Source organism: Trachypithecus francoisi, unplaced genomic scaffold (assembly GCF_009764315.1).
Source record: "Trachypithecus francoisi isolate TF-2019V2 unplaced genomic scaffold, Tfra_2.0 Lachesis_group15, whole genome shotgun sequence".
Classification (NCBI taxonomy): domain Eukaryota; kingdom Metazoa; phylum Chordata; class Mammalia; order Primates; family Cercopithecidae; genus Trachypithecus; species Trachypithecus francoisi.
Window position 1 is genome coordinate 62,238,759 of NW_022681460.1, and position 12,647 is coordinate 62,251,405.

Below are 12,647 nucleotides of genomic sequence, written 5' to 3' on the forward strand. Positions count from 1 at the left end.
TACTATATCCAGGTCCTACACTATTACGTTTGAAGTGGTAAGAATTTTCACCCTCAAGGATTTAGGATTTTCAGTGTTTTAGGATATTGACATGTTTTCCAAATTTACCCATTCTACAAACTAAATGCAATCAAATTGATTGAGATGCATCCCAGAGGCTCAGGAGAGAAGCCCCCTGAGAATGCCGAGGATGCTTTGAAATTTGCAGAGCTTCACAGAGATGAATGATTAACTGTTTTTTTTTTTTTTAGATGGAGGTTTGCTCTTGTTGCCCAGGTTGGAGTGTAGTGACATGATCTCGGCTCACTGCAACCTGCACCTCTTGGGTTCAAGAGATTCTCCTGCTTCAGCCTCCCAAGTAGCTGGGATTACAGGCATGCACTACTATGCCTGGCTAATTTTTGTATTTTTAGTAGAGAAGGGGTTTCACCACGTTAACCAAGCTGGTCTTGAACTCATGACCTCAGGTAATCTGCCTGCCTTGGACTCCCAAAGTGCTGGGATCACAGGTGTGAGCCACTGCGCCTGGCCAACAGAAATGAATTTGAGATGGTTCTTGGGAGATGCACTTTCTTTTCACTATGAAAATGCTTTTAATGGTAGTGTCTGTATAGTGTGTGATATAAAGTCAGGAAGAACTCCAAGTGCACACACAGAGAGACCTGGTTATCAGAGAAAAGATTGTGAGTAAATAGAGCTCCCACTGCTTCCCCACTTTACCCAGTGACCATGTCTGAAGGCTCTAGGCCACCTTCCTCTTGGCCTCCTTCTCAACCTTTCTCTCCTCCATGGCTGAGATGTCCTGGTATTACTGGTATTGGGACATCAGGTTGTTCATGTTGCTCTCGGCCTTGGTGAACTCCATTTAGTCCATGCTCTTGCCCATGTGCCAGTGCAGAAAGGCTTTGCACTGAAACATGGCCATGAACTACTCAGAGATGTGCTTGAACAGCTCCTGGATGGCCATGCTGTTGCTGATGAAGGTGGCAGACATTTATAGCCCCAGAAGTGGGATGTCACAGACAAGTGTTTTTACATGGTTGGGGATTCACTCAACAAGGTAGCTGCTGTTCTTGTTTTGGGCATTAAGCATTTGCTCATCCAACTTCTTCATGGACACGTAGTCCGTGAACACCGTGGCCACCATTAGGCAGGGGTCTCAGGGAGCCATTATGTTCTTGGCATCAAACATTTGCTGGGTGAGCTCAGGCACTATCAGGACCTGGTAGTGCTGGCTGCCCTGGATGGTCAGCAGGGTAAAGCCAGGCATAAAGAAGTGCAGGTAGGGAATGGGACCATGTACTTAACCGGCTTCTGCAGGTCAGCACTGAGTTGACTGGGGAAGCTTAGGCAGGTAGTGACCCCACTTATGGTGGCAGACACCAGGTGGTTCGGGTCACCATAGGTGAGTGTGGTTAGCTTTAGGGTTCGGAAGCAGACGTTATGGAGAGTTTCATTATCAATGCAGTAGGTCATAGCTGTGTTTTCTACCAGTTGGTGAACTGAGAAGGTGATGTTTTAGGGCTCCACCCCCATATCTGACATCTTGCGAAAGGACGCCACACTGAACATGTTCAAGATCCTGTCTGGATACTTCTCTGGGATCTCGCTGATGAGAAGGGTACCCCTCTCAGGCCCAGTCCCTGCTCCCAGGGAGTGGGTCAGCTGGAAACTCTGCAGGCAGTCACAGCGCTCAGCCTTCCTCCTCACAATGTCCAGCACCAAATCCACCAGCTCTGCACCTTCTGTGTAGTGCCCATTGGCCCAGTTGTTTCCGGCACCACTGTGATGGAAGATGAAGTTGTCCAGTGGTAAGATCTGCCCGAAGGAGCCCGAGCACAGGAGAGTCCATGGTGCTGGGCTCCAGATCCATGAGCTCAGCCTGGGGCACATACTTGCCACTAGTGGTCTCATTGTAGTACACACTGATGCACTCCAGCAGCAGGTTGCTATCCCCATGCTAAGTGCCAGTAGGATCGCCCCATAGAACTAGTTGCCAAACTGACCAGCCTGTAGGTGCACGATCTCTCTCAAGGTGGCAGCAGTGGGGATAAAGGCGGTAGGATAGTCACAGGAGCAGAGGCTCAGGCGTGCAGAGTGCTGGAATCCACTTTATATCTGGAGAGAACTATATACGATTTATAAACTGACCCTTTAAATTCAGATCCGATATCCTATATCTGTTGATGTGTTAATATTAGGTTGGTGCAAAAGCAATTGTGATTTTTGCCATCAAAATAACGGCAAAACTGCAATTACTTTTTGTATCAACCTAAATAACTCGGGAAAACCTTTAGATCACTACTTTTTGTTTATGAATAAATAATATTATTTTGCTACTTTATATGGGGATAAAATATACCTTAGTAATAAGGGATTTTTTTTCCCCAAAATACATCATCTTCATCTCCCTAAAGCCAAACTGTTTTACCAACTTCATTATGATTTGCATTGAGCAGTTTATTTTTCTTGCAAGGTCAGGCAATTCCTGTCTTCACTTGCTAATGGACAGATGCATACAGGAAAAGGCATTATGATTATTAATGAAGTGAAATAGTAATTATAGAAAGACAATCCTGAAGTAGTCTTCTGTATGGGAGTCCATTATGTCACATGAGTCTTCATTTAGAGTGACAAAATTATAATAGATTTTGGAAACTTTAATTTGCTTGTGCAGGCAATTTCAAATTAGCTGTTCTCTTTGTCTTTATTAGCTACATAGAGTTTCAAATAAAATCATGTACTTACTACAACTTTTAAATCACAGGAAAGTTTTACTTGACCTGAAAAATAACATGGATCTATATATACCTTCACTGCTTATGTATGAAACAAAATGAAGTTAAGCCTCTGAGAAATGAACTTCCAGTGGCTTTGGCTCAATTTTCCTTTAATGATGATTCATGTAGTTTCAAAACTCCAAAGGTCACTAAACGTGTCTGTGCAAATTTGAGAAGTCTGCCAGCTCAGAAGATAACTTGAGGCAGTTCTGTCATCCTCTTGTGTTACCAAAGGATCTGCAAATCTGTAAATATGAAGCTTCAGATTCCCCAAAATAATTTCTTCAAGGAGCAACAAGAAAACTGTAGTTAGAAAGATAAAATACAAAATAATGTTGACAATTACAAAAAAGATATATAGATGATTTCAGTAAATTAAAACAAAAGGGGAGTAAGCTCTTCATTAAACTTTTGGTATTTTTTTCTGATGTAGAGTATTAACTTTCAACTTATTTCTACTTTGAAGAAATAGGACCTCTACGTCTGTGTGTGCATATGTGCACGTGTGTGCACACTTGCTCACGCGTGTGCACCTGTGTGGTGTGGTTTTGTAAAATTACCCTGATGATTCTAAGGCATTTCTCTCTTTCCACCACCTCCCCATAATCATTGATATAATGTCTCATTTTCCTTTAAAGACAAGTTTGGAATATTGCAGAGGGAAAAAACATAAGCCCACAATATAGGCATGCTAGAATGAAAAAGCTCCTTTAGTTTACTATATTTGTTTTTGTTTTTTGTTTTTTTTTGTTTTTGTTTTTGTTTTTGAGACGGAGTCTTGCTCTGTGGCCCAGGCTGGAGTGCAGTGGCCGGATCTCAGCTCACTGCAAGCTCCGCCTCCCGGGTTTCCGCCATTCTCCTGCCTCAGCCTCCCAGTAGCTGGGACTACTACAGGCGCCCGCAACCTCGCCCTGCTAGTTTTTTGTATTTTTTAGTAGAGACGGGGTTTCACTGTGTTAGCCAGGATGGTCTCGATCTTCTGACCTCGTGATCCGCCCGTCTCGGCCTCCCAAAGTGCTGGGATTACAGGCTTGAGCCACCGCGCCCGGCCATGTTTACTATATTTGTAAGTAACAATTTAACCCTGTTATCAGGGTTAAACTATAAGCAGTTTCTAACTAAAAATAACCAAACTCAAATAAAAAATAGTAACATTTATGTGTAATAAATAATACCTAGTTCAATTATAAAATTTCTACTTGTAGAACTCTACTATAAAGTAATATACATACTACTTTCTACAGCAATAAAGAAAACGGATTGCAAATTTTAGTATCTCATAAGTACATAATATTAAAAGTTTACCTTATAACTCTGTTCTCTCTGTTCTATTTTTTTTCCTGATTGTGTCTTTTGTTGAATTAAAAAAAGTATCATTTCTATAATTTGGGGGCTGTTTTTACCCTTCACAAAATAATCATATTGGATTTGTTTTGGAGGGTTGTTTGTGCTTTCCTTTTAAATTGGCTCTAGATGATTTTCAGTGAGGCAAGTACCAGGGTACCCTACTCTTCAGTTGGTGGTAGTTGATCCTCTTGCTTTAACTGTTATTGTTAATGTATTTCACAAGGCATCTCCTTCTGCCTTAGTTCTTCTGCTACTTGCACTCTGATTTTTTAAACAACTCTATCATCTCCAGCACATCTGAGGGATAAGACATATTCCCCCAATGATAGTGGTTCTTCATGGCCCTGGTTCTGAATCATGAGATCATGCCACTGTCGTAAGCACACCAGATCCTACAGGGGTGTGTGTGTGTGTGTGTGTTTATGCACGTGTGTAATGTATGGTGTGGTTTTATAAAACCCTCCAGAAAATTCTGAGGCATTTCTCTCTTTCCCCCACCTCCTCATAATCTTTGACATAATGTCTCATTTTTCTTTAAAGGTGAGAATTTCCTTGGCTAATCCTTAAATCTTCTTTTAACATTTGAGGACATGATTCTCCTCTTTTACAACTCTTTATGGTGCTGCCTTTTTAGGGACTCTTTTTTTTCCCGGTTTTGGAAATCCTTTCTCTAATCTACAGTACTTCTATACAAGTAAGAGGAATTAGAAGCATGCATCTCAATTAATGTCCTTTGTTGGGAACAAGCCCCCCAAAATCTAGCCATAAACTGGCCCCCAAATTGGCCATAAACAAAATGTCTGCAGCACTGTGACATGTTCATGATGGCCATAATGCCCACCCTGGAAGATTGTGAGTTTATCGGAATGAGGGCAAGGAACACCTGGCCCGCCCGGGCTGGGAAAACCCGCTTAAAGGCATTCTTAAGCCACAAACAAGCATGAGTGATCTGTGCCCTAAGGACATGCTCCTGCGGTTAACTAGCCCAACCTGTTCCTTTATTTCCGCCCGTCCCTTCGTATCCCATTGGGATACTTTAGTTAATCCCATTTCCCATAAGGGACACTTTTAGTTAATCAAGTATCTATAGAAACAATGCTAATGACTGGCTTGCTGTTAATAAATAGGTGGGTAAATCTCTGCTCAGGTCTCTCAGCTCTGAAGGCTGTGAGACCCCTGATTTCCCACTTCACACCTCTCTATTTCTGTGTGTGTGTCATTAATCCTCTAGCACCACTGGGTTAGGGTCTCCCTGACCGAGCTGGTGTCGGCGGTCCTTAGCATTAACATTGACAAACAGACAAAACACAGGAAACCATAAAATAACTCTGTAATTACCCCATTGGCACTGAGTTTGCTATTCTAGAGGGTCATAGGAAAGGTTTTCCTCAGTGGAACCAGAGTTCTCATTGGCATGTTGTGGTAACAATGCAGAGCTACTAAACAGAAATTTGGTTATAGGAACAGGTTTATCGCCTTTGCCTTACATTTAAAAAGAGACATTTAAATCATTTATTTTCTCCTTTTTGTTTTTGGGCTTTTTAAACTCTTTGAAATATCCTTCAAGAATTCTCATTGGTCTAATTTTCTACCTTACATGTTCATTTACAATCTCTTGGAAGTCTTTCTGTTTTTGTTGTTGTTGTTTGTTTGTTTGTTTGAGGCAGAGTCTCCCTCTGTCGCTCAGGCTAGAGTGCAGTGGTGCAATCTCGGATCACTGCAATCTCTGCCTCCCAGATTCAAGTGATTCTTGAACTCTAGCTGGGACTACAGGCATGGGCCATTACACCCGGTTAATTTTTGTATTTTTAGTAGAGACGGGGTTTCACCATGTTAGCCAGACTGGTCTTGAACTCTTTGCCTCAAGTAATCTGCCTGCCTCGGCCTCCCAAAGTTCTGGGATTACAGGCGTGAACCACTGCACCCGACCTGGAAGTCTTTTCTAATTCTTCCACTAGTGTAAGGCATTGCTTAACACATTTTTATCTCCTTTACTAAACTGTAAGCATATATGGAAGTCAACAAAATGTTATACATTCTTAACCTCTAACACTTAGCACTCTCTGAATAAATGCCTGAAGAAACTATATTCCCATTTTTCTTAGATTATTTGTTCTCTTGACTTGTATTCTAACTTTTGTATTAGTTTCTTTTTACATATTTTAAAAGCCTCTACCCTTGTTCTTGGCAGTATGTTATTATATGTCATATGAGATACAGATATATAGATATATATACACATATATCAATAAATGAATCTATACATAGCTATGTATGTCACATGCCATATGCTTGGGTTTAGACTGTATTGCAAAGTATCTTTGTCATTGTCACTCATCATGTCTCATATATTTGATGTTCTTAAGATTAGAACCATGGTGGGAAAATAACATAAGGGATATGTAGTCAACCTTGGTTTACTTATATTTATTTCCTTAGCAGCACATTAAGCATGAGGATGCTGCTTCCATGCTTCACATCAACATCTTTAGTTATCTTTGCAATGTTTCTGGTAGCCACTAACTTTCTATGGTCTTAAAGAGAAAATGATGGCCTTAGCAAAAGCTTTTTTTAAAAAAAGATCTAAACATAATGACCATTGTTTCCATTTTTTTCTTTTAGTGTGTTTTACAATTTCTCTTAAGTTTATCAGACATGCATTGTGTGCCTAGTTGGACTCCATCTGGTGTCTCATGTCATCTGCTATTATTTCTATGTGGTTTAAGCCTCTATATTTCTTAACAATTAATTTTAAGAAATGTTATTGCTACTTCAGCTTCCTTGTGTTAGTCATTTCACCTTTCTCTAGAGACATAAAAAACTCCATCAGGGTTGGTTCAAGACAAATAAATCACAATCAAAGTCGAAGTTCCCAAGTATGACCAAAAATAATGGAAAACAAAAACGTATGAGACGGTGGAGGCCATCAAATTCAGGTGTGGAGTCAGAGAACCCAAGTCTGAATCTTGGCCCTAGGATGTATCAACGTGCACAAGTTACTGAACTGATGAACCTCCCTTTTCTCGTCTTCTTTTAATAATGAGGACGGCTTTTTCCATTATGCAGTAACCTTGTAAAGCTGCTTCCACTGGCTTGGCACTTACAAAATGCTTCAGTACAACTCAACACACAATTGTGTCATCACCGGGCCTGACCCTGGCAAGATAAAGGGGAAAAGGAATGCCCCTGGCCTCAGAATTCAGTCTCATCTGGCTCCCACCCTACCTTTGACCCTTTCCTTCAAATCATGGTGCCTTCCCAATAGATCACAAAGAATGCTGATGAGTGATGTTCTTCGGGTCTCATGTTGGAGAAAGTCTTGATGTGAGGTTGCAGATGAAGGTCTATGATTTGGAGAACATTCTATTAATAGAACTGTAAGCACAGATGGCCCAGAGTTCTTTTCAGGGACAGCTTTCTGAACCACATCCATGGCAGCTGGTTCACATGAGATGGTCTTTACCAGTGGAAGAAGGAATCAGGTGGCCTGGCTCAATTTCAATTGGGTGGCACCCTGTGAAATTAGATACTATTTAGCATATATTTGCTGGTTTGTGATACAGATTGTCTTGTGATTCTACAGCTCTTTCCTTACAAAAAAGCTTCACTTGCTTGCAGCTTAGCTAGATTACTGTCCTGCTAGCTCCTACTTTCCTTCTATGTGATTAATGGCATTTATGTTTCAGATAAAGGTAAATTAAAACTAAAGATTAAAAGTAGAATTTGATTTAAAAACAGCGTGATGTGACATGAGACCATGGAATGAGCAAATACTCTACATGCTACCAATGTTGTTTGGTTGAAATTAACATCATATTCAACACTGCTCTTTGTCAATAGTCACTAGGTGAAAAAACACATTCAGACAGGGAGAAGGCTCAGTGATGTCTGTAAATGAGATTCTTCTGTTGAGCTGGAGTAAGAGAATGGGCCTGCTTTGGTCTGTATGTGTTCTGTCAAAGTTTTGATGCTCAAATCCTAACCTCCAGGATGATGGTATTAGGAGATGGGCCTTTGTTAGCTGATTAGGTTTTCCCAATGTGGGTTGGGTGTCCGGAGACACCAAATCTACTGGCACTTTGATCTGGGACTTCTTAGCTTCCAGAACTGTTAAAAATACATTCCTGTTCTTTATAAGCCACTCAGTTTATGATATCTTGTTGAAGCAACTGGAACACACTAAGACAGGGCCAATGGGATTTTTACTATCTTAAGTATTGATATGCTGAAGAACTACTTTAAATACTGTAATAAAACAAAACCACAGCAACAACAAACTTTGCTGATGTTCTGTACTGGAAATGTCTTGTTTGCTGCAAGACTCACAGAACTTGCAAGCTGACATTTCTTCTTGCCGTGAGATTTTTATGTTAACTGCTTGGTCCACAGGCTTGTTTTCTTCTCAGTATCTGCCACAGGATTCCTACTGCAGGCTCCGTTTGTGACCTGTGATTGATGGGGGCTGTGGTGATTGTGCATGGAGAAAAGGAGTCCTTGTTTATTGCTTTTTAAACTTGAATAATTTCCAGAATTACCTAGAAGAACTTATAAAAATTCACATTTCTCTCTTCACAATTCTGATTTTCTAAGTCCAGTGGGAAGCTTAGGAGTACATATCTTTATAAAGCTTCTTAGGTGAGTCTGTTTAGGTTGGTGCAAAAGTAATTGCGGGTTTTACCTTTACTTTCTATAGCAAAGCCCACAATTACTTTTGCACCAACCTAATAATAAAGAACCAGAATTAAAACCAGAAGATGTGCTTCTGGTCTTGCTTATAGTAACTAGATTCTGGCATTTTTATCTTGACCTCCATTCCTAGGAACTAAATCATGGGTAAGTTAGTTTAGTGCCCATGTCCTTTTTCTGACACTGCCTAGAAAACTTTAAAACTGTGCTATTGCCGGGCACAGTGGCACATGCCTGTAATCCCAGCACTCTGAGAGGCCAAGGTGGGCAGATCACTTGAGGCCAGGAATTTGAGACCAGCCTGGTCAGCATGACAAAATCTTGTCTCTACTAAAAATACAAAAATTAGCCAGGCATGGCAGTGTACATCTGTAATCCCAGCTATTTGGGAGGTTGAGGTAGGAGAATCGGGAGAGTCGCTTCAACGGAGGAAATGGAGTTTGCAGTGAGCTGAGAGTGCGCCACTGCACTCCAGCCTGAGTGACAGAGTGAGACTCTGTCTCAAACACACACACACACACACACACACACACACACTCTCATCACAAAACTGTGTGATTTACTTTGTTATCTCCAGTTGGCTTTCTCCGTATATTTTCACCTGGAAGAAAGTCCTAAACTTGAAATCCCAATACCCAGGGCCATATGGAGGGGACAGGATGCCTTGCTGCAGGTCTCTTTGGATATGCAGTCTTGCCTGCTCCTAGGTTCCCTGACACTGTCCTTGCTCTGTCTCCACCTGTCAGAACATCTACTTTTGTTATATTGGGTGTCTCTAACTTGAGCTTTCTGCACTACCACCTGTTGCCTGACAAATCCTTGCAAATTTAGACAGGATAGTGATCACCTGCAGCATGAGTTAAATAGATTTTTGCATTCACTCACTCCAGTCAATAAATTAGAAATTCTGGGAACTGGTCATAGGAATCTACATTTTTAACAAGTAGCCAAGTCTCTCTGATACAATTACTCCTGGACCACACTCTAAGGAAAGGAACCTAGAACTAGATTCACTTCCCTAAGTTCAGTTCATATCTCGTGGGCAGATCTTATTTTAAGTCTTAACTCAGGTAAGTCTCATCCATCCTGTTACAGTTAACACACCACCCATGTGTCTGTGTGATGAAATACACTAGCATTAAGTTAATCCAAATGTCACCTCTTCCAATTCTGATCTTCCCCACTTGAGATGTATCTTGCCCTCTCCTGGACTTTCATAGCTATTTGTTCATCTCTTTAGGTAGTCTTCATATCTCATTGTCTTGTATAGCCTTTTATCCAACTTAAGAGGCTTTGAACTTCTTGAGGCAGGTCTAGGTCTGGGTTTTCTCTGTTTTCAGCACTTGGCGCAGTGACACAGGCCTGGCACATAGGAGGTGACCAAAAATGCTTATTGAATAAAAGAGATATAGTGCTGGATGCTGCATTTGGAACTGGAGGTATAAGAAAGTCTTGTGATTTTCAGAGGTTTATTCTTTTCTTAGAAAGTAGTGATTTGAAAGCATTTTAAGACTTTCCTTGAAAATGTTAGTTACAGAAAATTTTTCTAAAAAGAACAATAATTGGTTGTAATGGTGAAAAGAGGGAATATTCCAAGAAGGACCATAAAAATGATAATGCCTAGTCTTTCTGTCTAGTCACAACTTTGGTAGATTGCTTATAGATGGGACTTGGCAGACTATAGAGAGGAATTATTTGGCCGACATGAGTTAGGCCACAACGAAACTGTGTTTTTAAAAACAGTGTGTGCAATACCTTACTCCCCATAGTATTTGCCTGTTTTTAGGTCAGAACAAACTAAATCAGCTAGCTTCAGAAATTGACCCCTCAGAAACATTTTTTCAGAATGTTTGAAACACTTTCTTTCAAGAGAGACCTCGACATTAGACACTATTTTTCCATTTCAATGCACAGAGAACTGAGTTTTTTTCCGAAGCGCTCCATAAAACTCCCTAAGAAGCAAAAGACCAATTCACCTGACCATTTCTTCTACAATGCAGCTGATAACCAGGCTTGGACTCTTGGTTTTATGTATTTCTTTTCCTTTTCATCAAGGAAAGGGACTAAAGGAAATAAGTTTGTGTTAGTTTCTTCACTTATTTCTCTTTCTCCTCTTGGCCATAAGAACAAAAAAGCTTTACAGTATTACTCACAAAATGAGGTGGTAAAACTAAAGCTGCAGGCTTCTGTTTTCAAAAAAATTAGCCAGTATCAGCAAATGTATAATAACTACCAGAAGCCCTAAAGTGTTCACCAATTGAAGAAGTGGGATATGTGAGTTGATGCAACTCAATAGCAAGTTTCCAGTGGAACAGTCCATTAAAAAAAAAATCATACAAGTTAGTTTAACAGACTTTAATATGAAGAATTACCAATCACTTTTTAGGGAACTGAACATTTAAATAGGTAAAAGTAGTGATTCAAAGAGTGTTTCAGTGCTGCTATAACAAAATACATGAGACTGGATAATTTATGAAAAACAGAAATTTATTCCTCACACTTCTGATGGCTAGGAAATCTAAGATCAAGGCATTGTTAGGTTGGGGTTTCTGGTGAGTGCTCTCTCTTTCCAAGATGGAGCCTTGCTCTGCATACTCAGGAGAAGAGGAGCATGGTGTCCTCACATGGAGAAAGGCAGAAGGGCAAATGAACTGGAACAATGCATGAAGTTGCTTTTATAAGGGTCTTAATACCACTCATGAGGGAGGAGCCCTCAAGATCTAATCACCTCTTCAATATTCCACCTCTTACTGTCATCACATTGGCCATTAAGTTTCAATACCTGAATTTTGGAGAGGACACATTCAAACCATAGGGCAAAGGTGGTAACTGCAGGAAGTAAGTTTGCCCCTAGGGCTTGGGAAAAAGAAAAAAGACTGGGATTATTAAATTTAGAAGTCAATAGAAGAGCTTGTAAAATTGGGATCTGGACTTTGAGGAGGAATGTTTCGGGCTACCAAGTAGCACCTCAGGAACTTGCAAGAGGGTACCCATGGAACCCGAGAAACTTAAGGCTATAATATAGATGAACAGAAATCTCTGTTCTTAAGATGCTCACAGTGTAGTGAGGAAGGTAATAACATATGCAAAGGTAATTTGCAAATTGCAAGATATTGTATAAAAAGAAATTTATACTACAGTTATTTATAATAAATTTCAAATGTACGTATCATGAACATTCAAATGAGACATTCTGGGAGCAGTCTAGATGTGATATCTTCTGCCCATTGTCAAACTGGTGTTAGACTATGGGACCTAATTTTTGCTTTGTAATATGCAATAATCAGTTATAAACCTATACACCACAATCGGTTTCTAAATTTATTTAATTAGGACCTAGACTTATTAAAAGTAACATAAATTTCACAGTATGTGCCTCATTGATATTCATGATTTGTTTATTATAGCCTAGCTTTCCTGGGCCGACCTCAGAAGGTTCTAGTGACTATTGAGCTTCTTGAGGGAGTTGGATAGGGTGGAGCCAAGAAAGGCGGGAAAGTGTTGCTGTTGTCATATTTTTTGAGAAATTTTTAAATGCACAGAAACAGAGATTGAGTCATTAAATACAGGGAAGATAATGTAAACTAAGTGTTTTCCTCATTTAGTGATTCTAACTTACTGTCTGGGGGCGAAAAATTGTTTATCACAAACTTCAAGAGTTAGAAAATAGTTCCTTAACAGTCCATAGATTACACATACTTTCAGGTGAAAAATGATTTCAGATAAGTCTTTCTCAGCTGTACTGAAAAACACAGGTGGCAAATCAATATTTATATTTTGGTTGATTACAAGAGAACATGAAATTTAATTATGAAATAATGGGCACAGAGAATA

At 40.1% G+C, this 12,647-nt stretch overlaps 1 pseudogene; it reads right to left on the bottom strand.

Annotated features, from left to right (window-relative positions):
* Positions 1-1,048: 1,048 nt before the first annotated feature.
* LOC117097381 overlaps positions 1,049-12,647 on the bottom strand; it is an 84,346-nt pseudogene continuing 72,747 nt past the window's right edge.